Source organism: Papio anubis, chromosome X, assembly GCF_008728515.1.
Source record: "Papio anubis isolate 15944 chromosome X, Panubis1.0, whole genome shotgun sequence".
Taxonomy (NCBI): Eukaryota; Metazoa; Chordata; class Mammalia; order Primates; family Cercopithecidae; genus Papio; species Papio anubis.
In genome coordinates this window covers 69,710,240-69,734,117 of record NC_044996.1, presented here as the reverse complement: position 1 = coordinate 69,734,117, position 23,878 = coordinate 69,710,240, and positions in this window count along the sequence as shown.

The window sequence follows — 23,878 nt, the reverse complement described above, 5'->3', positions numbered from 1 at the left end:
AGAATGGCAATTAGTAAAATGTCAGAAAATAACAGATGCTAGTGAGGCTGAAGAGAAGAAAGAATGCTTATACGCTGCTAGTGAGAATGTAAATTTGTTCAGCCACTGTGGAATGCAGTCTGCAGATTTCTCAAAGAACATGATACGGAGCTGCCTTTTGACTGAGCAATCCTATTACTGGGCATATATCCAAAATGCAATAGATCATTATACCAAAAAGACACACACACTCATCTATTCATCAGCATGCTACTCACAATAGCAAAGACATGGAATCTACCTAGGTGATTATAAATGGTGAATTCTGTAAAGAAAATGTGATACATATGCACTGTGTAATACTACACAGCAATAAATATAAAATCATGTTCTTCGTGGCAACATGGATGGAGCTGGAGGCCATAATTCTAATTGTATCAATCCAGAAACAGAAAACCTAATGCCACATGTAGTCACTTACAAATGGGAGGTAAAAATTGAGCACACATGGACAACCTTGGGAATAATAAACACTGGACTAATGGAGTAGGGAGGAACGTAGGGGGCCATGGGTTGAAAAACTACCTATTGTGTACTATGCTCACTACCTGGGTAGAATATACCCATGTAACAGGCCTACATATGTACACATAATATCTAAAAGAAATGTGACATTAAAAATATCAAACCAGTGGGATTTTATTAAACTGAGTAGATTTTGCACAGCAAAGAAAACAATCAACAGACTGAAGTAACAATCTATAGAATGGGAGAAACTATTTGAAAACTATTTATCTGACAAGAGAACAATATCCAGAACATATGAGAAACTAAAAAATCTCAATGGAAAAAAAGGGAACAAACAAATAACCTCAACAACATTTTCTAAATAGACACATCTTAAAAGAAGATAGCTATCATACTAATAGTCAATGGATATAAGAAAAAGTTGTCAACATCATTATTTATCAGGAAAAGGGAAATAAAAAACACAATGAGATATAATTATCCCAGTTACAGTGCCCATGTTTAAAAAGAGAAAAACAACAGGTGATGGTAATATTGCAGATAAAAGGAAACTTTAATAAACATTTTTGAATTTTTTAATTTTTGTGAGAACATAGTAGGCATATACATTTGTGAGGTACATAACATGTTTTGATACAGGTATTCAAAGTGTAATAAACACATTCTGGAGAAAGATATTCATTTCCTCAAGCATTTATCCCTTGTGTTACAAACAATTAAATTATGCCTTTTTAGTTATTTTAAGATGCACGATTAAGTTTCTGTTGACTATAGTCACCTTGTTGTGCTACCAAATAGTAGGTCTTATTTATTCTTTCTATTTTTGCTTACAAGTAAACCATCCCCACCTCCCAACCACATGCCCCCCCCCCCCACCCCCCACTACCCTTCTCAGCCTCTGGTGACCATCCTTCTACTCTCTGTGTTCATAAGTTTAACTGTTTTGATTTTTAGATCCCACAAATAAGTGAGAACCTGCAATGTTTGCCTTTCTGTGCCTGGCTTATTTCACTTAGTATAATGATCTCCAGTTCCATCCATATTATTGCAAATGACAAGATCTCATTTTTTCTTAAGGCTGAATAGTACTCTATTGTGTTGCATACATTTTCTTTTTCCATGTATCAGTTGATGGACACTTAGGTTGCTTCCAAACGTTGGCTATTGTGGACAGCGCCGCAACAAACATGGAACTGCAGATATCTTTTCAATACCCTGATCTCACTTCTTTTGGATATATACCCAGCAGTGGGATTGCTTGACCATATTGTAGCCTATTCTCAGTTTTTTGAGGAACCTCCAACATGTTCGCCATAGTGGTTGAAGTAATTTACATTCCTGCCACAGTGTATACAGGTTCCCTTTTCTTCATATCTTTGCCAGTGCTTTTTATTGCCTATCTTTTGGATATATACCATCTTCACTGGGGCGAGATAATCTCATTTTAGTTTTGGTTTGCATTTCTCTGCTGATCAATGATGTTGAGTACCTTTTCACATACCTGTTTGCCATTGGTGTGTCTTTATTTATTTATTTATTTATTTTTTTGAGAAATGCCCATTCAAATATTTTGCTCATTTTTTTATTTGATTATAAAATTTTCTTCCCATAGAAGGACTTGAGCTCCTTATACAGTCTGGTTATTAATCTCTTGTTGGGGGGGGGTAGTTTGCAAATATTTTCTCCCCTTATATGGGTTTTCTCATCACTGTGTTGATTGTTTCCTTTGCTTTGCAGAAACTTTTCAGCTTAATATGATCCCATTTGTCCATGTTTGTTTTGGTTGCCTGTGCTTGTGGGGTATTTCTTAATAAATTTTTTTCTCAGACCGATGTTTTGGAGATTTTTCCCATAGCCTTTTCAATAAATATTATTGGCAAAATAGGACATTCACTTGCAAAAACAAAATGGATTTTTATGTTACACCATACACAATGAGTGACTCATCACGAATTAAAATTTTAAATATGGAACCTGAAACCATAAAACTCCTGAAATAAAACATAGAGAAAAAGTTCCATTTCATTGTTTTTGGCAATAACTTTTGGATATTATATTAAAAGTGCAGGCAGCAAAAGCAAAAACTAGTGGGACTGCATCAAACTAAAAAGTTTCTGCACAGCAAAACAGTCAACAAAATAAAAAGTCAGCCCATGGAATGGAAGAAAATATTTTCAAATCATCTGATTGATAAAAGGTTAATATTCAAAATATGTAAGAAACTCTTATAACTAGATAGCCAAAAAAACAAATAAACTAATTTAAAAATGGGCGAAGAACCTGAATAGAATATTTTATGGAGAAGACATAAATGACATGCATGCATATGAAAATGTACTTGGCCGGGCGCGGTGGCTCACGCCTGTAATCCCAGCACTTTGGGAGGCCGAGACGGGCGGATCACGAGGTCAGGAGATCGAGACCATCCTGGCTAACACGGTGAAACCCCGTCTCTACTAAAAAATACAAAAAACTAGCCGGGCGAGGTGGCGGGCGCCTATAGTCCCAGCTACTGGGGAGGCTGAGGCAGGAGAATGGAGTGAACCCGGCAGGCGGAGCTTGCAGTGAGCTGAGATCTGGCCACTGCACTCCAGCCTGGGTGACAGAGCGAGACTCCGTCTCAAAAAAAAAAAAAAAGAAAAAAAAAAAAGAAAATGTACTCAACATCATTAATCATCAGGGAGAGATGAAAATCAAAACCACAATGAGCTATCACCTCATACCTATTAGGATGGCTCGTATCAAAAAAGTCAAAATTTAACAATTGTTGATGAAGATATAAAGAAAAGAGAACCTTTATATATTGTAATCGGCAAAAGCATTATGGAGAACTGTATTAAGTTGTCTCAGAAAACTAAAAATAGAGGTACCATATGATACAGCACTTCCACTTCTGCTTGTATATCCACAGGAAATAAAATAACTATCTTCAACAGGTATGTATCTGCACTCTCACTGAATTGCAACATTATTCAGAATAGTGAAGATATAGAAACAAGCTAAGTGGCCGTTGATGGATGAATAGATATAGAAAATATGACATATATTCATACACACAAACTCACCTACAGACAAGGGAATATTATTCATTCTTAAAAGGAATTAAATCCAGCTGGGTCCAGTGGCTGATGCCTGTAATCCCAGCACTTTGGGAGGCCGAGCCGGGCATATCATGAGGTCAGGAGTTCGAGACCAGCCTGGCCAACATAGTGAAACCCCATCGCTACTGAAAATATAAAAATTAGCACGGCATGGTGGCGTGTGCCTATAGTCCCAGCTACTCAGGAGGCTGGGGCAGGAGAATCGCTTGAACCTGGGAGGTGGAGGTTGTAGTGAGCCGAGATTGTGCCACTGCACTCCAGCTTGAGCAACAGAATGAGACTCCATCTCAATAACTAACTAAATAAATAAATAAATAGGAAGTAAATCCTGCTGTTTGTAACAACATGGATGAATCTCGTGGATATTATGTGTGGTGAAATAAGCCATATGCACTAATAAAAAAAAAAAAAAAAAAAGAAAAAAAAAAAAAAAAAAAAAAAGAAAAAGAAAAAGAAAAAAACTAACAACACTACACTGCATTAACTCACTTACACATAGAACCCAAAAAGCCAAAATTATAGAACCAGAAAGTAGAATGTTTGCTAGTAGGAGACAAGCAGGGGGATGCTATGGGTTGAATGTGTTCCCAGAAACTCATGTGGTAAGTTATAATGGTCAATGTAGTAATAACAAAGGTGGCCTTTAGTAGGTAATTAAGTCATGAGAGCAGAGTTGTCATGGGTGAGATTAGTCCCCATATAAAGGAGCTTGAGGGAGTTGGTTTATCCTCTTCTGGTTTCCTGCAATTTGAGGACACAGCATTTGTTCCCTTTTTGCCCTAACTGTAAAAAAAAAAAATGTTGTTTATATTTTACCCTATCTCAGGTATTTTGCGTTAGCAGCACAAACAGATTAAGATGAGGAAATGGGGTGATGTTAGTTACCGGGTCCAAACTTGAAGTTATAAGATAAAAAAGTCCTGGAGACCTAATGCATGGCCAAGTGACAATGATAGTTAATAATGTATTGTATACCTGAAAGTTGACAAAAGAGAAGATATTACGTGTTCTCACCACCAAAAGACTATATGAAACGATAGATATAAAAATTAGTTTGATTGTGGTAATCATTCCACAGTGTATTGTATAACAAAATAGCACTTATATGCCTTAAATATATACAAATTTTGTCAATTTTACCTCAGTAAGGCTGAAAAGAGACTGTTGTAAATCTTCTATGTGCATTACTTGCTGTACATATGCTTAACAATTTTACCATTAGTAATTTCTGAATAAAAGTTTACAGAAAGAAGTGAAACACTCCTGTACTTGAAGGTCATCTTGAAGTTTTAAAGGCATTTGTAAGATAATAGAGGTAAACTCATCAGAAGTATCATTTTATGCACATTTATAAATCCACAAATAAAAAAGAGGAAATACTATCCTCTACCACAATGTTAATTTATTTTTTGTTAATTCAGTATTATTATTATGCTATTTAGAAGGGTTTCTGTATACCGAATAAATGCAAAAACAGTTTTGAGTTGGCTCTCTTCATTGCTCATTTTGAACAAAGCCAAATCCAGCCAACTCATCTTTGACAAAGCAAACAAAAACATAAAAAGTGGGGAAAGGACACCCTTTTTAAGAAATGGTGCTGAGATAATTGGCTAGCCACATGTAGGAGAATGAAACTGGATTCTCATCTCCCATCTTTTACAAAAATCAACTCAAGACAGATTAAAGACTTAAATCTAAGACCTGAAACTATAAAAATTCTAGAAGATAACATTGGAAAATTTATCTAGACATTGGCTTAGGCAAAGATGTCATGACCAAGAGCCCAAAAGCAAATGCAATACAAACAAAGATAAATTGCGGGAACTTAATTAAACTAAAAAGCTTTTGCACGGTGAAAGGAACAGTCAGAAGAGTAAACACACAGCCAACAGAGTGGGAAACAATCTTCACAATCTATACATTTGGCAAAGGACTAATATCCTGAATCTACAAAGGAACTAAAAGAAATCAACAAGAGAAAAAACAATCTCATCAAAAAGTGGCTAAGGACATGAGTAGACAATTCTCAAAAGAAGATATAAAAATGGTCAACAAACATACAAAAAATGCTCAATATCACTAATGATCAGGGAAATGCAAATGAAAATCACAATGCAATACCACCTTACTCCTGCTAGAATGGCCATAATAAAAAGTAGTAGATGTTGGTATGGATGAGGTGAACAGGGAACACTTCTATACTGCTGGTGGGAATGTCAACTAGTACAGCCACTATGGAAAACAGTGTGGAAAGTCCTTAAAGAACTAAAAGTAAAACAACCATTTGATCCAGCAATTCCACTATTGGGTATCTACCCAGAGGAAAAGAAGTTATTACATGAAAGATATACTTGCACACGCATGTTTATAGCAGCATCACTCCCAATTGCAAAAACATGAAACCAACACAAATGGCCATCAGTCAATGAGTAGATAAAGAAACTGAGATACACACACACACATATATTCCATTGTGTGTATATAGATACACACATATATACAATGGAATACTATATATGTTTATATATACACACAATGGAATACTACTCAGCCATAAAAAGGAATAAATTAATGACATTCACAGCAACCTGGATGAGACTGGAGACTATTATTCTAAGTGAAGCAACTCAGGAATGGAAAACCAAGTATCATATGTTCTCATTCATAAGTGGGAGCTAAGCTATGAGGGTATAATGGCATAAGAATGGCACAATGAACTTTAGGGACTCAGGGGGAAAGGGTGAGAAGGGAGTGAGGAATGAAAGACTACAAATATAGTGCAGTGTATACTGCTTGGGTGATGGGTGCACCAAAATCTCACAAATCACCACTAAAGAACTTACTCATGCAACCAAGCACTACCTTCTCCCCAATAACCTATGGAAATAAAAAAAGAAACTGAGTTAATATATCTAAAGCTAGACCTGTTGGCAGTGTGTTGCCAGCCAATAACTTCAGGTTTTAGTCATTGCTCTGTCACTAGCTAGCTGTATAATTTTATTTTATTTTTTCTGGCCCTCAGTTTTCTCTATGGTGCAATGGAAATGTCAACCAAATGAATGCTAGTTTTCTTCAGCTAAAATATTTATGGCTGTCAAAGTAAATTATTAATTTATTCTGGTATTTGGAACTCCATTTGACTAAAACTTAGTGTTATTTTGCTTATCTTTTTATCTGGAATTCTCTTTCCTCTTACATTCTATAATCCAAGTAAACTGAGAATCCATATCCATTTCTTTCTCACACTTTTCATATCAAATTAATCACTTTGTACTGTCTATTCTACAGTCTTAAAATCCTTTAAATCTATCCCCAAAATGACTGCTTTATTTCAAACTCCTTTTATCATCTTCCTGGAATATTACATCAATTTTTAATTGTTTCTTTTATATATACATTTTACTCCTTCCAATCTGTTCACACTGCCACCAGGAGGAACAGTCTAAAACACAAATCTTTGTTTATTTTCAAAAAGGGAAAATTAGAGACTCTTGCATGCCTCAGCCACCTGGAAATGGCATAGTGCATAACATCAACTCTGTGAGCTTTAATTCAAGAAGGAAAATGGGAATCCACTGGAATAGAGAAAGACAACAGAGATCCCAGAGAGGAGATCATGCGCAAAAAGCCCCAATGATGGCATCTGTCTGACAAAAGTAAATGAAACCCCAGAATATGATAGAGGCAGAGAGCTTCTGGTATAATTTGCATGTGTGTCCCCATTTAAATTTCATGTTGAAACATAATAGTTAATGTTGGAGGTGAGGCCTGGTAGAAGCTGATGGAATCCTGGAGCAAATTTCCCATGAACGATTTAATACTGTCCCCTCGGTACTGTCCTCGTGATATTTGGTGAGTTCTCATGATATCTGGTCATTTAAAAAGGCATAGAATCTTTCCCTTTTCTCTTTCACTTCTGCTCTGGATATGTGACATCTCTGCTTCCCCTTCACCTTTTATCAGAATTGTAAGTTTCCTCAGACCTCCCGAGAAGCTGAGCAGATGCTAGCGTCATGTTTCCTGTACAGCCATCAGGACTATGAGCCATTTAAACTTCCTTATTTATAAATTACTCAGTTTCCTGCATTTCTTAGTAGCATTGTGAGAATACACAAATACAGCCTCCCTCTGTTACTCAGCTTTACACTAGGGGTCTTAGTAAAAGAGGTCAAAATCAAGAACCTTGCTTCTCCCAATCCCTGGAGTAAATGTGAGGAGAACCTTGGAGACACTGAAAGTGAAAAACACTAGGAAAAGCTGCAGGATTTTTCCAGACCTGAGATCGAGAACAGAGTGCTATTTTTAATCCAGGTGAATACAATGTAACTCATTTTTGGCAACCCTGCAGTATGGATGTGCAAGCATTTTAGATTTGGGTCAAAGATTGAAGTACTTGCTCTGGAGTGGGGTAGGAGCCTCCATAGCCAGAACTGTGGAAAGCTTCACAGCTGTATGCACTGAAATTGTGCTCTTCCTTGTTTCATGCCTGTAGCAGGACTAGAGCTGCTAGAGCTGTAGTTTCTCCATGGCGATGAGTGTTGCCGTCAAGTCCAGATTGCTGACCAGGAATTGACCTGCATGTGTCATTGCTGGGTGCCCAAGCCTGCTTCCCTGAGATTGTGCACAGCAGGACCTTCTCTGCTCCAACAACAGGCAGAACTCCAGGGATGCAGAGCACCCACTTTCCTGGACAAGCAGCCTGAGCCGCCCCATCCTTCCTGTGCATAAATTATGCTGCAGCAGGGAACTCTCTGCTCCATACCCCAGCAGAGCTCCAGGCATTTGGACAGAGACCATGGTGACATATGTTCCACTCTGCTTCATGCCCAGGCAGATCTTCAGGCATTTGAAATACCTTCTCACCCAGATCAGCAACTGATCAGCTCAAATCTTTCTGTGCAGAGAGTCTGGTGCAGGGAGACCCTCTCTGCTACATGCTCAGACATATCTTCAGTCATCTGGAGCAACCGCTCACCAAGATTGACAGTCCGAGCCACCCAACTGATCCTCAGCAGATTGTGAGGCAGTGAGGCCCTCTCCACTTGACCTCCAAGCATATCTACAATCATTCAGAATACCCACTTGCCTGGAGCAGCAGCCTGAACCAAACCACCATTCTTGTGCAGAGACTGCAGTGCAGTGTGATCCTCTACTTTCCATGTCCAGGCAGAGAACCTGTCTCTGAGCTCTGAGATTCTTTGCTCAGCTTGGTCTATTCTGCTGTTAATACTTGCAATTGCTTTATAAAAATTTTGTAGTGTGTTTTTCAGCCCTATCTTATCAATTTTATTCTTTCTTCCAATCATTATTTCATGTATCAGCTGCCATATCATTTTACTGTAAACCTTAGAATACTTGGATTGGGTTTTAGCTTTCTCCTGGATGTCTATTATCTTTATTTCTATTTATATTCTGAATTATATGTCTGTCATTTCAGCCATTTTAGCCCAGTTAATAACCCTTTCTGGGGAAATACTGTGGTTATTTGGTGGAAAGAAGACATTCTGGGTTTTTGAGTTGACAGAGTTCTTGCACTGGTTCTTTCTCACCGGTGGGGGCTGATGTTGTTTCTACTGTGGCATAATTTTAGTACAGTCACTTGAGTTCTTATCTGGATATTTTTAGAGGGCCATGGCTTTGTGCAGGATCTTTATTTAGGAAAAAAATGAGCTAGTAATACTTACTGATCTTTATTATTGTTGGTGTAAAAAACGTTGGGGCTTACACAAAACACGTAACCCTAACATATTTATTTCTGAAGATGTATTTCTTTTTCATATTGTTTCTCTGTGATTTGAACGGAGAATGTTGTGAGAGAAGATGCTAAAGGTAAAGCAAGGGTGTTATTTGAAAAAGGAGTGAAGAAAGTAATACTTTTATGTTCATCCTCCTGAGTTCAAACACTTTGTTTATAAGTATTTAAATTCAGTCATATTTTATTGAACTGCTGAGTGTTAGAAAATGAGCTAATCCACTGTATCTGGAACTGGATAGACCTATTTAATTCAGCAAATATTTAATTTGTAACATGCTGCATATTTTGCTGGATATAAAAGTGGATGAGGTTAAATTCTTTGTCATCTAGCAGCTTCCATTTTGGTTTGTGGAGACTGAATTATACCATCCTACTATCCACTTCCCTCTAATACATTTTCTACTTAATGCACAACACATGAACCACTGTGGGTCCTGGGAGAATAAATATTCTAGAGTATGCTTTGGCAGGTATACATATACTTCTCTAGGTACACAGCAGAAAAAAAGTAAAACAGGTACTATCAGATTTTATGTCATTCTGATGCGTCTGTACTTATTTAAAGGAAAATGTTCAAATATCACATATCATTCTGAGAAAAATCATTGCCTTATAATTTAAAGAAAAAATTTTACTAAGTAATATTCTTTTATAAGAGAAGCAACACATCTGGTATAGAATTATGTGGACAACCTACAGAATAAAAGAAAATATTTGCAAACCATATGCCTGATAAGGGCATAGTATTTATAATGTATAACAAACTTTAACAACTCAACTATACAAAAACAGATAATCCAGTTAAAACGTGAAAAGGTAAACTGAAGAGGTACTTCTCCAAGAAGATAAGGAAATGACAAAATTCACATGGAAAGGTGCTCAACATCATTAGTCATCAGGGAAATGCAAATTAAAATCACAATGAGATGCTACTTTACACCTACTATGATGGCTATAATCAAAAGTTAGACAATAAGGATGTTGGTGAGGGTCTGGAGGAATTAGAACTTTTGTGCATTGCTGGTGGGGATGTAAAATTGTGGAGCCAAGATGGAAAACGTCAAGTTTCTCAAATGGTAAAACATGGAGTCACAGTATGACCCAGCAATCCCATTCCCAAAAATATACCCAATATAGTTGAAAACATCACTCAACACCAAAATTTATACAATAGTGTTCAAAGCTTGTTTGGCTTATTCATAATAGCCAAACAGTGGACACACTCCAAGAGCTCATTTACTGGAGAGACATGAGCCAGATGGCACAATAGAAGTTTACTGGTTCCAGTCCCACTCACAGAAATCCAACCAGCAAGTATCTGCATACAAAAATAAAACAATACCTTCATAAATGTCTGGGTACTCAGGAATGAGGTTAACACACAATCTTGGTGTGCAGGGTTTTTACCCTATTTTTCCCCTCTTAACACATTGAATATATTATCCCAATTTATCTTGGCCTGAAAAGACTTCTGCCAAGGAATCTGCTGATAGTGTTATAAAGGTTCCCTTGTATGTGATGAGGAACTTTTCACTTGCCACTTTCAAAATTTTCTTTTGTTGTCTTTGATATTTGATAATTTTATTGTAACTCGTCTCAGTGAGAACATCTTTATGTTCAACCTATTTAGAATTCTTGGGCTTTCATAGTTCTGGTCTTACATTGCCTCATCCAGGTTTTGGAAAATATTTTAAAATCATTATTTTTAAAAACATGCTTTGTACCTTTTTCTCTTTCTCTGCTATTTTGGGAGCCCTTATAATATGCAAGTTTGTTTCCTAATGTTGTTTCTTAAGTCCTATAGGTCCCCATTCTGATTTTCTTTCTTTTTGTTGTTGTTCCTTTGACGATAATTTCAAATGATCTTTCTTTGAATTCACTGATTTTTTCTTCTGTTTGATTGAGTCTACTGTCTAAGCTTCATATTGAAATTTTAAGTTCAGATGTTTTACTCTTCACCACCAGAATTTATTTTAGTAATCTCTGTTTCTTTGTTCAACATATTATTTTGCTCATGTACTGCTTTTCTGCTTTATTTAGGTATCTATTGGTGGTTTTTATAGCTCATTTTACTTCAAAATAATTATTTTAATAATATTTAAGGTAATTTATAGATCTCCATTTTGTTAGAGCCAGCCTTTGTGGCTTTATTTTGTTCCTTTACTGCTGTCATGTTTCCTTCATGCTTTTTGGTCCTTGAAGCCTTGCATTTCTGTTTTCTTTTTTTCATTTATAGATGCATTCACCTTTGAAGTCTTTCCTGACTGGATTTGGGAGAGAAAGACCTTCACCAGTCAGCATTGCTAGACATTCTGAGGCGTCTCTCAGAATTTTTTTTTTTTTTTTTGCATGTGACAAGTCAACTCCTCTTGTTTCATTTTAGAAAAATGATTCGTATTATGTGTGTTTTATATTGACCCCACAAAATCGGTCAGATGTTTCCAGCCTCTTATTTATTTTCCTTAGGAAATTGTCCTCAAATGTTCAACAGTGTACCCCTTCATCAAATCCAGTAGAATAGAGCAAGATAATGATATCTACACCTGCTTTTGAGATCTGTGTGCTATCAGAGAAGTCTTGTACATGCCCTCTGTAGAAATAACATGGAGCACTGTGCACCAGGGCATGTGGGGTGCTGGTCATGGTGGCATAGAGAATGATGGTGGCATATGTAAGCTGATAGTGGGATTCTGCAGGTATGTTGTTTTGTAGGGTTTATGGAAAAGTTTCTTGGAGTTTACAGGTCAGTTGACAAGATCCACAGATGGCTGTTGTGATTCACACATAGGTTGCTATTAACTCCAGGCCTTTCATCTTGCTCCTAACTTCCCCCAGATAATTTCAGAGGTACCAATCCCCTCAGTGCTCTGGATGGGATAAGACATAATCAGGCCTCCTGATAAGCATCCTGCAAGTCTGGAGACACCAGGTGTTCGCTTCACTCTCACTTTCTCTTGTGGGAGAAATTACAGATTGAGGGGGCCTCTCTCAGCACCAAGCTGTGTTGCCTTGGTTGAGAGCTGTCATGGGTAAAATGAAACTGTTCTTATCATCTTCAATTTGAAGGGGCCTCTCTTGAGACTGATCTCTAATGCCTCGGGGGAAGAGTGTTTTAGGTAAAATGAAACTACTTTTTTTTTTTTTTTTTACCCTCTTCAATATATCCAGTCTCAGATATTTTGCTCCACCGGGGTGTTGTAACTTCACCTTAACTCTGGGGCTTCCACAAGGTTATTCTCATCTGTAGGTGGTTGGAAAATTGGCATTTCTATAGAATAGAAATGAGAACTGAAATCTGCTATTCCACCATATTGCTGACTTAACGAGTAACGTGTTGGAACTTGAGTACTCTCAACACATAATTGTATGTCCAGTGAAAATGACCTTAGAAATAAAGATGAAAAAAAGATGTTCTCACATGAAAGGAGTCTAAGAGATTTTTTTTTTTTTTTTTTTTTTTTTTTTTCAGCAGTTCTTCTCTAAAAGAGAGATGCTAAAGAAAGTTCTTCATCTAAGAGGGCAATGATATCAGGGGAACACTTGGCACATCAAAAATGAAGATTAACAGGAATAGTAAGTATCTGAGTAGATGTATTAGTCTAATCCCCTCTTAAGTTCTAAGAAATAGGTATAACAGGTTAAAGCAAAGTATGTAGAGTAATCCTCCCTTATTATCAAGGGATATGTTCTAAGATCTGCAGTAGATGCATAAAACCACAGATAATACTGAACTCTATATATATGCTATGGTTTCTCAACCTGATAACCAACACAGCTATTGAGTGACTAATGAAAAGGTAGCATATACATCATAGATATGTTATAAAAAGGAACAATTTATATCCTTGGTGAAACAGAGCAGGATGACACAAGATTTCATCATCATCATCACGCTACTCAGAACGACACACAATTTAAAATTTGTGTGCTATTTCCTTCTGGAATTTTCCACTTAATATTTTCAGACTATAATTGACCACAGGTCATTGAAACTACAAAAAGCAAAACCGCATATAAAAGGAAACTACCGTTACATTGATGAATTTTCAGTGTATGTACAGGTATGACAAACACAACAGAAAGGGATAATTGTAAAGGGACTTATTTTATGATAAGCTGTCTACATTCCACTTGAAGCGGTAAAATATTTATTAAGTTGACTCTACAAAGTCTTTATAGTTTAAACCCTAGAGCAACCATTAATAAAATCATAGACATAGTAAAAAATTTAATAGATAAAATATTAAAAATATTCAAATAATTCTCCCCCAAAAAACAGGAAAGGGAAAAAGAAAGAATAAAAATTATGGGAGCAATTAGAAAATGCATGCTGTAGGAATAAACTTCAGTTCTATTTTAAAGACTTTAGTATTCCAAAGGAGTTTAACATCATGGAAAATCTAAAGGATAAGACTAAATACGTTAGTACCACTGCTTCTTAGCTTCCTTTTAGTCAATGTGATGTATTTCACAGTTTTTTAAAACTGCCAATTTAGATGTCAAAAATTAGGTCAAAATTCTTACTGCGTCAATTTTATCACAAGATTTAAATTGGCTTCTTCCAAATTTCTGCCATTACATTGCAATAGTAAGAGCAACTTTTTAGTTTTTCACTTTTACTGTTTAGTATTTCTTTATAGCCTTGGATTTGTGTAGACTTACTAGAGGCTTGCTGATAAGTAAATGTCATTATGTATAACTAAAATGGGCTGTTATCCAGGTAAACCTAGAATGGAATAACTGAGAGAAGAAATTTTCAAAATAATCTCGTTTTTCCCAATCCTTCTGCAGAACCTTCCACACAAACAGTCACAATTTATTTTGTTGTGAGAAAAAAATGGAAGCTAAGATAAAGGAGGTAGTAGCCAAATATTCAGGGCTAGCAAGTGACAGGGCCCAAAAGAGATGAAGACTGCCACCACTAGCAAAAGTGTGCACACACAGGTGCCTCTACCCCATTCTTACTGGCACGTGCATGACTCATCATACTTCTGGCACACATGCACACACAGACAATGCTGCCACATCACCACTGGCATACACAGCATGCAAACTGAAACTCTGTTGCCACTGTCTTGATGAAGCACTTTTGCAGGCACCGCATTGGAGTGTCATTGCAAGCAAACCAGGAAAATATTTGACCCTCGGACACAGCAAGTGCTTAACTTCAGGAAGCCAGAGAAAAAACGCTATGGGCCTGGTCCCAGCCCCTCAGAGTTAGAGCACGCAGACCAGCAGTACTGAACTGAGCCATGGTGTCCTGCAAGCATCCAGAAATGAAGCCAGTTGTATGAACCCAACTTACACCACAGTCAAACCCTCAAGGGCATCAAATATTATAAAAGGAAAAAATAACTCTTCAAAGAACAGCAACTTCAGAGATTAAAGGGACATCAACCCCAAATAAAAAGAACCAGCACAAGCACTCTGGCAACTCAAAAAGTCAGTGTCTTCTTACCTACAAATAACTGCACCAATTCCAAACAATAGTTCTTAACAAGGCTGAAATGACTGAAATGAAAGACATACAACTCAGAATATGTAAAACAACAAAGACCATAGAGATTCACAAAAAAAGTTGAAACCCAATCTAAGGAAATATATATATGTATGGAATATAGATATATTATATATAATGTATATATAATATATATAATATATTATATAATATATGGTATATATAATATATATAATATATTATATAATATATGATATATAATGTATATATAATATATAATATATGATATATAATGTATATATAATATATAATATATATTATAATATATATGTTATATAATGTATATATTATATATCATATATATATTTTTTTTTTTTTTTTTTTTTGAGACAGAGTCTCGCTCTGTCGCCCAGGCTGGAGTGCAGTGGCCAGATCTCAGCTCACTGCAAGCTCCGCTTCCCGGGTTCCCGCCATTCTCCTGCCTCAGCCTCCCGAGTAGCTGGGACCACAGGCGCCGCCACCTCGCCCGGCTAATTTTTTGTGTTTTTAGTAGAGACGGGGTTTCGCCGTGTTAGCCAGGATGGTCTCGATCTCCTGACCTTGTGATCCGCCCGTCTCGGCCTCCCAAAGTGCTGGGATTACAGGCTTGAGCCACCGCGCCCGGCCTATTATATATCATATATTATATAATATATGGTATATAATTATATATAATATATAATATATTATATAATGTATATATTATATAATGTATACATTATATATCATATATTATATAATGTATATATTATATATCATATATATTATATAATGTATATATTATATATCATATATTAAAAACACAACAAGAGATAAAAAATATCAATTTTTAGAATCAAACTTATCATACAGAACTGGAAAATCACTACAAGAATATTATAGTACAATAAGAAATATTAACAGCAGAACAGAGCAAGCTGAAAGAATCTCAGAGTTAAAAAACAATTATTTGGATCAACTCAGTTAAACAAAAATAAAGAAAAAAAAATTTAAAAAATGAGCAAAGCCTCCAAAAATATAGAATTATTTAAAGAGACCAAACCTATGACACATTGGCATCCCTGAAAGAGAGGGAGAAAGAACATGCAACTTGGAAAATATATTTGAGGGTATTATCCATTAAAATGTTCCAAAACTTGCTAGAGAGGCCAACATTCAAATTCAAGAAACTCAGAGAAGCCTTGTGAGATACCATGCAAGAGAACTATCCCCAAGACACATCGTCATCAGATTCTCCAAGGTCAATGTGAAAGAAAAAAATACCAAGGGCAACTAGAGAGAAAAGGCAGGTCAACTACAAAGGGAACCCTGTCAGGTTAACAGTGCATCTCTCAACAGAAAGACTTTGAGTCAGAAGAAATTGGGGGAAGACTATTTTCAGTGTTCTTAAAGCAAAGAAATACCAAACAAGAATTTTATATCCATCCAAACTAAGCTTCATCAGCAAAGAAGAAATAAAATCCTTTTTAGGCAAGCAAACGCTAAGGGAATTCATTACCACCAGACATGCCTCATAAGAGGTCCTTAAGGCTAAATATAACCACCCAATAATAGTAGATGACATTAAAATCCCAATGACAATATTAGGCACATAATTGAAGCAGAAAACCATTCAGGATCTGAACTCAAAATTCAACTAAATGGAACAAATAGACACCTACAGAACAAGCCACTCAACAACAGCATAATATACCTTCCCATCTGCACTGGACCCATACTCTAAAATTGATCACATCCTTGGCCAGAAGAAAATCTCAACAAGTTTACACAGCCAAAATTATACCAACCACACTCTCAGACAACAGAGCAATAAAAATAAAAATTAATACTGAGAACACTGCTAAAAACAAGATAGCTACATGGAATTCAACCAATCTGCTCTAGAGTGTCTTTTAAGTAAACAATGAAATTAAGGCAGAAATCGAGAAATTCTTTGCAGGTAATAAAAACAAAAATAAAGCATACCAGAATCTCTGGGACACACTTAAAATACCGTAAAGATGAAAGTTTATGGCAATAAATACACACATCAAAAATTTAGAAAGTTCTCAAATTAGCAACCTATCATCACTCCTAGGGAAACTAGAAAAAAAACAGTAAAAGTACACCAAAACTAGTATTAAAAAAATAATAAAAATGAGAGCTAAACTAAAGAAAACTGAAACACGAAAAACCATACAAAAGATCAACAAAGCCAAAAAGTGGTTGTTCGAAAGAATACATTTAATTGATAGACTGCTAGCAAGAGTAATAAAATACAGAGATGATTCAAATAAATACAATCATAAATGACAAAAGAGACATGACTACTGAACCCAAAGAAATACAAAAAAACTTCTCAGACAGTATTACAAGCACCTCCATGCACACAAACTAGAAAAGCTACCAGAAATGAATAAACTGGAATCATACAGCCTTCCATGATTGAACTAAAACAAATTGAAAACCTGAACAGACCAATAAATTCTGAAACTAAATCAGTAACAAAAATGACCAACCAGAAAAGGCTCTGGATCAGAAAGATTCACAACCAAATTTTACCAGGCATATAAAGAAGAGTTGGTGCAAATCCTACTAAAATTATTCAAAAAAAAATTGAGAAGGGACCACTACCTAACTTATTCTATGAGGCCAGCATCATTCTAACACCAAAACGTGGCAGAGTAACAACAAGAGGAAACGTCAAATCAGTATTTCTGATGAATATAGATGTGAAAATCCTCGGCAAAATACTAGCAAACTGAATCCAGAAACACATCAAAAAGGTAATCCACCATGGGCAAGTTGACTTTACTCCTGAGACTCAAGGTTGGGTTAATGTACAAAAATAAGCGTCACTCATCACATAAAAGGAACTAAAAGCAGAAAGCCCCACGATCACCCCAATTGATACAGAAAAGGCTTTAATAAAATTTAACCTTCCTTCATGTTAAAAATCCTCTTTAAGCTATGCATTAAAGGAACGTATGTCAAAATAATAAGAACCCTCCCTAACAAACATATAACCAACAACATGCTGAACAGGCAACAGCTGGAAGCATTTCCCTTGAGAACCAGAATAAGACAAGGATGCCATTTCTCTCCACTCCAATTCAATATAGTACTGGAAATCCTAGCCAGAACAATCAGGAAAGAGAAAAAATTAAAGGCATATAAACAGAAAGAGAGAAAGTCAAACTATTCTGTTTGTAGATGATATTATTTTATACCTTGAAAACCCCATAGTCTCGGCATAAAACCTCCTAGACCTAAAAAACACCTTTGGCAGAGTTTCAGGATACAAAATCAATGTACAAAAATCTGTAGCATTTCTGTACACCACAATGTACAAGCCAATAGTCAATTCAAAACACAATCCCATTCAAAGTAGCCACACACACACACACACACACACACACATACATACACATACACACACACACACACACACAAATAAAACCAGGAGTACAGCTAATCAGGGAGGTAAAAAATCTCTATAGTGAGAGTTGTAGAACACTGCCAAAATAAAATGAAGTTCACACAAAAATGCCATGCTAAGTGACAGGAAAAATCTATATTGTTAAAATGACCATTCTGTCAAACACAATTGACTATTTCAGTGCTATTCCTATCAAACTACCGAAGACATTTTCAAAGAATTAGAAAAAAAAAATTCCAAAATTCATATTGAACCAAAAAAAAGTGTCTGAATAGTCAAATCAATCCCATTCAAAATGATTTTCCCACCTGAATTAAAACTATACTACAAGGCTACAGTAAACAAAATAGCATGGTACTGGTAGAAAAACACACATAAACCAATGAAACAGAATAAAGAACCCAGAAAGAAAGCCACCTGTCTACAATCATCCATCTTTGACAAACTTGACAAAATCAAGCAATGGGGAAAGCATTCAAAATTTGATAAATGGTGCTGGCATAACTGACTAGCCATATGCAGAAGATTAAAACTGAACCCCTTCCTTTCCCCATCTAAAAAAATCAACAGAAGATAGATTAAAAACTTTAAAATGTAAAAACCTAGAACTATAAAATCCCTTGAAGATAACCTAGGAAATATCATTCTGCACATAGGACCTATCAAACATGTCATGACTAAGGCTTTAAAAGCAATTATGACAAAACCAAAAATTAACAAGTGAGATCTAATTAAATGAAAGAGATTCTGCACAGCAAAAGAAACTATCAACAGTGTAAACGGAAAGCCCATAGAATGAAAAAAAAAATATTTACACACTATGCATCCCACAAAGGTCTAATATTCACAATCTGCAAGAAAGTTAAATTAGTAAGCAATAAACAACTACATTAAAAAATGGGTAAAGGTCATAAACAGATACTTCGCAAGAGAAGACATAAACATGGCCAAAAAGCATATGAAAAAATGATCATCGTTAATCATTAAAGAAATGCAAATCAAAACCACAATGAAATACCATCTCACACCAATCAGAATGTCTATGACTAAAAGGTAAAACAATAACAATCACAACAACAACAACAAACAAGACAATAACCAGATTCTGGCAAGGTTGTATGGAAAAGGGAATGCTTATGCACTGCTGGAGGCAATGCTAATTATTTCAGCCACTGTTGAGAGCAGTTCGGAGATTTTTCAAAGAAGTTATAACAAAACTACCATTCACTACAATAGTCACATTACTGGGTATATTATGCCTAAGAATATAAATCATTCTCTCAGTGATATGGTTCGTTCTGTGTCCCCACCCAAATGTCATGTTAAATTTTAATTCCCATTGTTGAAGGTGGGTCCTGGTGGGAGGTGATTGGATCATGGTGGTGGTGATCATGGGGGCTTAGCACCAACCCCCTAGTGCTGTCTCCTGATAGAGTTCTTACAAGATCTGGTTGTTTGAAGATGTGTAGCACCTCCTCTTTTACTTTCTCTCTCCTGCCTACCACGCAAAGACATGCTTGCTTCCCCTTCATCTTCTGCCATGATTAAAAGTTTCCTGAGGCCTCCCCAGCCATGCCTCCTGTATAGCCTGAGGAACTATCAGTCAATTAAGCCTCTTTTCTTAAAAAATTACCCAGTTTCAGGTAGTTTTTTATAGCAGTGCGAAAACAGACTAATACACCAAGAAAGACACATGCACATATATGTTTATTACAGCACTGTTCACAATAACAAAGACATGGAACCCACCTAAATGCCCATTAATGTGGACGGAGTAAAGAAAATATGCTACATATACACCATGGAAAACTATGAAAACTGAAAACAAAAAGAAAGCATGTCCTTTGTAGCAACATGAATGGAGTTGGAGATCATTATTTTCAGTGAACACAGGAAGAGAAAGCCAAATACTGAATTTTCTCACTTACAAGTAGGAAGTAAATATTGAGTATACATAGATACACAAAGGGGAGTAATAGAAAATGAAGTCTATTTCCTATTTTTGAAATATGCCAGGCGGGGCGCGGTAGCTCACCCCTGTAAGCCCAGCACTTTGGGAGGCAGAGGTGGGTGGATCACGAGGTCAGGAGATCAAGACCATCCTGGTTAACATGGTGAAACCCCGTCTCCACTAAAAGTACAAAAAAATTAGCCTGGCGTGGTGGCGGGCTCCTGTAGTCCCAGCTACTCCAGAGTCTGAGGCAGGAGAATGGCGTGAACCCGGGAGGCGGAGCTTGCAGCGAGCCGAGATCAGGCCACTGCACTCCAGCCTGGGCGACAGCGAGACTCCATCTCAAAAAAAAAGATAGATAGATAGATAGATAGATAGATAGATAGATAGATAGATAAAAGAAATATGCCAGAATATTCTTTCCTTCTTAACAATGCCTGCACTCAGGAGAAACTGTTTTACCTGAACTTAAGCTGCTTCTGTTTCATCAGAGTCTAACGTAACTGAGAGGAAAGCCTTTAAATGTCTCATTACTAGACTAGAACCAGCTGAGGAAACAATATTTGAGCTTAATTATATAGCAAAAGAAACTTCCTAAACTTAAAAGAAAAGAAAGAGAGAAAATCAGAACAGAACATCCACAAATGCTGGGGCAATTCCAAAATGTATAACATTGATTGTGCAATATAAAGGCCAGAAGCGGAAGACAGAAAAAACAGAACAAATATTAGAAGAAATAATGACAGATAACTTCTCCAAATTAATGTAATACGTCAAGCCATAGATCCAGGAAGCTAAGAAAACATCAAACAGAAAAAGTTGAAAACAACAACAGCAAACTATGCACCCAAATATATCATATTCAAACTTCACAAAATAAAATAAATGATAAAGGAAAATATCCTTAAAGAAGCCAGAGGGAAAAAAAAAATCTTACCTATAGAGGAGTAAGGATAAGTATGAAATCTGACTTCTCAGAAACCGTGCAAGCAAAAAGTGAAGACGGAGTGCTGTATTTAAAGTACGGAAATAAAAAAAAATAAATATATGTTTTATTATATAAAATTATATATTATTATATATAGTATATGTATTTCTATAATAAAATATACATATTTTATTATATATTTTATTTATTTATTACATATTTTATTATTTACTATATATAGTAAAATATATAGGATATATAGTAAAATATATAGAATAAAAATAATTTTATATTTTATCTTAACTTATTCATTCTCTGATGATCTTTGTTTCTTTATGTAGATTTAACTTTCTGACCTATATAATTATCCTGCTACCTAAACAACTTATTTAACAGTTTTTGCGAGGCACATCTACTGGCAGGAAGTTTCTGTTTCTGTTTGTCTGAGAAAGTCTTTATTTCTCCTTCATTTTTGAAAGATATCACCAGGTACAGAATTCTAGATAAGTGTATATATACACACACACATTTATTAAATAATTATAATTATAATATATATTTTTATTATAGATAATAAATACATATACACTTATCTAGAATAATATATATTAAATATATATTAAATATATATTACATAGAATATATAGTAAAATGCATATTGTATAATATACAATATATATTATATACAGTATATATTATATAATAAAATATGTTCTATATAATTTCCAATATATAATAAAATATACATTACATATTATATATTATATACAATAAAATATATGGATAAAAGCTACCTGACTTCAAACTCTCTTGCCCATTTTTTTAATTGAGTTTTTTTGTATTGTAGAGTGATAAGCATTTTTTTTTTTGCATATTTTGGTAACAGTGCTTTATCTAATATGTATCTTTCACAAATATTTTCTCCCCATTCTGTAGATTATCTTCTCATCCCCTTTATAGTGTCTTTTGCAAAGCAGAAATTTGTAATTTTTAATGAAGTCTGGCTTATAAATTTTTTTTCCACATGGGTTGTGACTTTGGTTTTGTATATAGAAAGTTATTATTATACCCCTGTTCGTCTAGATTTTTTATGTTACCCTCTAGGAGTTATATAGTTTGCATTATATATTTAAGTCCATAATGAATTTTAAGTTACTTTTTGTGAAAAGTATAAGGTCTGTGTCTAGATTATTATTTTTTGTTTGCATGTAGATATCCAGATGTTCCAGCACTATTTGTTAAAAAGATTATATTTGCTCTATTATATTGCTTTTTCATTTGTGTTGGAGATTAACTGACTATATTCATGTGTGTCCATTTCTAGGTTCTTTATTATGTTTCATTGGTCTGTTTGTCTACTCATTTATGAATATCACTGTCTTGATTATTATAACTTTATAGGAAGTTCTGATGTTAGGTAGTGTCAGTAGTCATATTTGTTCTTTTTTTAAATATCAAGTTGGGTATTCCGGCTCTTTTGCCTTTCCGTATAAACCTTAGAGTCAGTTTTTTCATAACCAAAAAATAATTTGCTGGGATTTTGATATGGGGTCTCCTTATGTTGCCCAGTCTAGTTCTGAACTCCTTCAAACTTGGCCTACTGAGTAGCTGCAATTATAGTTGCATGCCATCAGGCCTTGCCATTGCTGAAATTTTGAACGGGATTGCGTTGTATCTGCAGATAGATTTAGGAATAATGGACATCTTTAAGATATTGAGTCTTTCTGTTTATGAACATGTACTATCTCATTCATTTAGCTCTTCCTTTATATATATGAGATATAAGGATAACATAACATATAAAGATCCTAACATTGACTTTCTTCACAGAATTAGAAAAAACTACTTTAAATTTCATATGGAACCAAAAAAGAGTCGGTATAGCCAAGAAAATCCTAAGCAAAAAGAACACAACTGGAGACATCATGCTACCTCACTTCAAATTATACTACAAGGCTACAGTAACAAAAACAGCATGATACTGGTACCAAAACACATATATAGACCAATGGAACAGAACAGAGGCCTCAGAAATAACACCATATATTTACAATCATCTGATCTTTGACAAACCTGACACAAACAAGCAATGGGGAAAAGATTCCTTATTTAATAAACGGTGTTGGGAAAACTAGCTAGCCATATGCAGAAAACTGAAACTGGACCCCTTCCTTACACCTTATACAAAATTTAACTCAAGATGGATCAAAGACTTAAATGTAAGACCTAGGACCATAAAAATCCTAGTAGAAAACCTGGGCAATACCATTCAGGACATAGGTATGGGCAAAGACTTCACGTCTAAAACACCAAAACTAATGGCAACAAAATCCAAAATTGACAAATGGAATCTAATTAAATTAAAGAGCTTCTGCACAGCAAAATAAACTATCATCAGAGCGAATAGGCAGCCTACAGAATGGGAGAAAATATTTGCAATCTATCCATCTGACAAAGGGCTAATATCCAGAATCTACAAAGAACTTACACAAATTTACAAGAAAAAAACCCAAATAACCCCATCAAAAAGTGGGTAAAGGATATGAACAGACACTTCTCAAAAGAAGACATTTATGCAGCCAACAGACATAAAAAATGCTCATCGTCACTGGTCATTAGAGAAATGCAAATCAAAACCACAATGAGATACCATCTCATGCCAGTTAGAATGGCGATCATTAAAAAGTCAGGAAACAACATGCTCATGAGGATGTGGAGAAA